This window comes from Pinus tabuliformis, chromosome 4_1, assembly GCF_031772625.1.
Source record: "Pinus tabuliformis cultivar Carrire ecotype Pingquan chromosome 4_1, CPIR1, whole genome shotgun sequence".
Taxonomy (NCBI): domain Eukaryota; kingdom Viridiplantae; phylum Streptophyta; class Pinopsida; order Pinales; family Pinaceae; genus Pinus; species Pinus tabuliformis.
The window spans coordinates 786,288,936-786,294,032 of record NC_142303.1 but is presented as its reverse complement, the minus strand read 5'-3'; the positions used below and the strand labels follow the sequence as shown (position 1 = coordinate 786,294,032).

General features: G+C 32.7%; 1 non-coding gene across 1 annotated transcript; it reads right to left on the bottom strand.

Annotated features, from left to right (window-relative positions):
* Nucleotides 1-2,819: 2,819 nt before the first annotated feature.
* Nucleotides 2,820-2,893, bottom strand: TRNAV-CAC (transfer RNA valine (anticodon CAC)). Its single transcript has one exon. It is a non-coding gene; the product is annotated as a tRNA-Val (tRNA).
* Nucleotides 2,894-5,097: the final 2,204 nt, after the last annotated feature.

Below are 5,097 nucleotides of genomic sequence, written 5' to 3'. Positions count from 1 at the left end.
AATAAGGAAATGAAATGCAGAAATTATGGAGCACATTTTACGGTTTCTAGCTCAATATTTCATGGGTACATTTTGTCACAATATAACATAATAAATCTGTAACCTCACATGTACTGCTACAATATAACATAGTTAATTACATGTACGGTCTGCTACAATATAACATAGTTAATTACATGTACGGTCTGCTACAATATAACATAGTTAATCCATGATTTATAAGTGAAACCAACAGCTACTAGTTACACAATTTCTGAGGAAGAGAAACACATATGAAATGACATATAAAGGAGGAACACACACTGCACATCCCAAATGCTTGGAATCACCCGCATTTCTTCATTAATATTCCGGAATGACAATAGATCATAGGGCTAAATAGATGAAATTTGACAAAGAAACAATGGCAACCTTAGGAATAAGAAATTAGAACCAAATTTGGAACCTTCTTGGAAAACAAAGTTCAAAACTCTAGAACACAGACTTTAGAACCTTTGAGAGCAGAATTTGGGAACCATTTCTACTAAGTTCCTCTTCCCTTTTATAGAGAGAGAGAGAGATAGATTGAACAATAGTTACAAAATACCTTCAAAGTGCTAGTTTTTTGAACTACCCAACTATTTGAGCATGCAAATGGCCTAGCTATACTAATGATTACATAACATATTAGTTTATTTTCTTGAAAATACAATGTTCAATGAAACATGAGAAACATGAGGTGTCATGATTGACATGCCAAAATATCTCTCGTGTCGATTCCTTTGATTGCCTTTGATCTGGCCATGCCTTTGTCATAATATTCCTCCATGGTTACTTGTCAATACGCTTGCTGCTTCCTCCCTTTAACTGCTTGAATTTTCTCACTTTGGAGTTGATCGTGATTTGATGTGGTGGCACTAGTAGGTGCTCTACAACTTAGTTGTCAACCCATCCATATTTATTACCTTTGTGCTACACTATCGGGGCCTAATACATCATGTAATATTATCATAGTGTGAGTTCAGAGTCGAGGCACATCATAACTTTATTTAAATTGACATTACGAAAACACAAAGTTATGTGCCTTTAGCCCCCTCTGCTCTTAGCTCCTTATTGCTCATATACCATAGGACCATTACTTGTGATCGGAGGCTTTCATATAATTCAACATTCGAGATTTTAGAGCCCCCATGCATTGTAACTTTATTTAAGAGAATGTTACAAATTACGAGGTCCTCATTGGCTTGTAACTCCTTGATGCCCTTAGCCCCTTCTTGTTTTTCCTCCATGGGAGGTTTGCTTATGACCACCGGTGTAGTTCTTAGGTGTTGTGGTGTTGGAGCATTTGTCTATCGTAACTCCATAAAAATAGAAGTTACGAAATCATATTATCCTGATGCTCTTAGCCCCTTTTCTACTGGCCTCCTTATCACAACTTCGCCATAAAATCGAGTGTCGTGACTAGTGGGTTGGACAGCCCGTTAGACCCTCAAGAATGTTGAAATTAGCTGCCACATGTCCACCGTATGGCCACATCATGCTAACGTCCTCTGCCTTGTTAGCTCCTTGAAGCCAATTATTTGCTACCATGTGTCTTATCTTGAGGAGAGAGAAAGGGTCCTTGGATTTTCAACGATTTCCTTTGTTTTTCCCCTTCTGAACGATGTTGATGCTTACATAGAATTATATTTTAAAAGGGTTACGAGGTCTCGAACTCTGATGTCTCGAAATGACGACCCTCTAAGATTCAGATTCCGATGTGCCCTTTGCTCCAATGCCCAGCCTTCCGGTATCATGCCTCGATATGCCTTCCTTTATGTTCTTCCAATATCGGGTTTTGATGTGATAGACTCCCGAATTTCGACACTTTCTTTTCAGCTCTCCTATGAATTTTAGCTCCTGAAATTTCGGGTCTTCCATCTAATATCGGCCCTTGATATTTCGGCCCTCCTTTTTCGACTCCCTTTTAGATCTCGGCCTCCGAACTTCGACTCTCCCTTTTGGCTTCGGCCTTTTAATTTTGGTGCTCTTTATTGGTTTTGGTGTCCGATTTTCAGCTATCTTTTTTGACTTTCCCTTTAGTCCACCAAGAATGTACCTGTTATTCTCTACACCAAGGATGAAAAATAAGACCATTTGACACAAATATAAGATAGTATGACAAGTGACAACAATTTATTAATTAGTTTTTGATAAATTAAATATATAAACAAAACAAAGAAATTGAAAAACATTCACATACCTTCTATACTATGAGTTGGATCATGTATTAGACAAAGAATATTTCCATATTATCAAATCTTGGTCATTCATAATTTAAAATCCTCAAACCCAATTCCAATATAGATCACACCTTTGTTGTAATAATTTTGACAAAAAAAAATGTGCTTTTATCGTTTAGTTAGTTAAAGCACCTATTTGATAAGCAGGGGTCATGAGTTCAACTCTTATTAAAAGCACCCTTTGTTAGCTTACAGACTAGGTTGTCGTTTTTCCATTAGTTAGTTAAAGCACCTATTTGATAAGCAGGGGTCATGAGTTCAACTCTTATTAAAAACACCCTTTGTTAGCTTCCAGACGAGGTTGTCGTTTTTCCATATAAGACAAATTTCAAAGACGAAGGAGGAGAGGCTGCCAGTATAGCTGTCTATATTATTTTCTCGTTACATAGGAATCCATTTGAAGTTTTCAAAGAAGAACAAGCAGAGGCTGCCAGTGTCATTCATTCGGAATTCATTGGAACAATTCAAAACAGCTAAACATTTTATGAAAACTATTAGGCCTCCGTGTCATTGTTTACTGTTTGGCATCGATGGTAAGGGAAGCAAAAATAGCAACTATGTCTGAGGCCAGACTCGAACTAGGGACCTTTAGTGTGTGAGACTAACGTGATAACCAACTACACCACCTAGACAGTTGCAAAAATGAATCCTCAGTTTCTCTCTCTCAGGATTTTACTTATTCTCATTTTTATTTTGTTGACTACAAACTGATAAATAAAGATGGCATTATAAACAGAGTTGTCTATAATGTGATTTTTTGGAGATTCCGGTGACGGAATCCGGCGGAAGAAATTGAGGTTAAATCTTGATTTGTTGCAGTTAAAATGGTTTTTTAACTGCATAATTGGATTCAGCACCCTGAAAAACCTTGGGACGCTTTTATTGTGCAGAAACTAGCTATCAACTTGCGATTCCAATAAATTCTTGCCGAACTTCGACCGGAAAAACCGACCGAAAAAACTTTCAAAAAATCACGTTATAAACAACTGCACTATAAACTCTAAACCCATCATTTAGTATTTGTTGACAAGTCTTTGACTATATTTATAAGAAGAATATCAAGACGCCCAATGAACATTCAGTGGAGTTGGACAACGAACAAAATGAAAGGATAGTCATTTCACATATCGCTTTTTAACAAAAATAATTTGCTTTAAGCTTGAAAAAAAACGATTGAGGGATGCATTTCGTTTTGTTTGAAAAATAATTTGCTTTAAGATAATTTGATTGATGGATATTGTTGGTTTTGTTTGGAAAATAGTTTGCTTAAATATTATTTGACTGATGGATATCGTTGGTTTTTCATCCTTATTTTCATGATAAATTTAGTGAAATTGTTTTGGGTTTTAGCAGGAGCTTTTGGTCTGTAAAAAATAAATTGTGTGTTAAGTTAGAATGTTAATTAATAATTAATTAAGTTTTTATTTATTTATTATATTAATTTATATATGGAAATATGTAATAGTATAGTATTTCATTAATTTAATTTAATTTGAACCTGTTTTAAAAAGTTTTTAATAAATAGAAATTTGATTTTATATATATTTAAAAATGGAAATTTGATTATATATATAATTTGAGAAATTTTGTTGGTATATAAAAGAAGATGGAGTTGAATATTGCTGGTGGAGAGTCTTGCATGGAAGCGTGTCTTAAGGTGGTTTGTTTTGTAGAAAATTTTGTTAATTTGGGAATTTAATTAGCTATTATATTTAATTAGATGGATTTTCATTTAAATAAGATGGGTTGATTTAAAATGTAAAGTTTTAGTCAATTCTTACGACATTAGAAACTATATCTCATGGGTCAAACTATTATTATTATATTTTGGTTTAGTTAGAAGTTTTTTTTTTTTAATTTCATTATTAATAAAATTAGATCTTAATTTTTTTTTTCATATATAAAGTTAAATTTTAATTTTGGACTTTCTTTTATTTAAAATAGATATAAAACATCTTAAAAATTGTGAAAATATTTTACTTAAAATTGTAAGAATCCCTTATTGAAATGCAAGCCTATTATATTTAATAAATATAATAGATTAGCATCACTTCATCAATTGCTATACAATTCCATATAAATTAAAGAATATTTTCCAAAATCAATATTAAACTCTATTAAGTCTGGTGTGTAAAATGCTTTTGGAATTAGAAAAACATTTCAAAAAGGTATGTTTTTCTATCATTATAAGCATGGTAGTATGCTTAGTCATGTTTCAAAGAAGGATTTGATATTGGATAAAAGATAGAACCTATATTTTCTTATAGTCGATTAGAAGGTTTCCCATATAGGTGGGTATGTTGACAAAAGGCCCCCTATATCAAGGAGTGGGATTAGGAGAGGGTTTCCTTGAATTATTGGTGATTTTCATTCTAATGCAAAGGTTCACGAAAAACTTAACTTATTGCATGTGCTAACAAGTAGGTTGTTAAAAGGTTTTTGTGGGATTAGGAGAGGGTTTCCTTGAATTATTGGTGATTTTCATTCTAATGCAAAGGTTCACGAAAAACTTAACTTATTGCATGTGCTAACAAGTAGGTTGTTAAAAGGTTTTTGTTTTTTATTAGGTTCATTTTTCTCATTTTCAAACACAAAAAAATAATATTATATTAAGAAGGCTAAAGTTAAGTCTTAATCATTGTCATCCCATGTCCCCAATATAAATGACATAAGCTCCTGATTAGTAACCATTTTCATGTTCAATATTTTCTTTAAAAAAAGTCTGTTTGAGATATTGTGATTTTTTTTGAAATGGATTAATGAAATTCACTTCAAATGTTAAAATTTAAGTTATACATTTTGTTTTTATTTTTTTCCTATTAATTTGGCTTTTTAA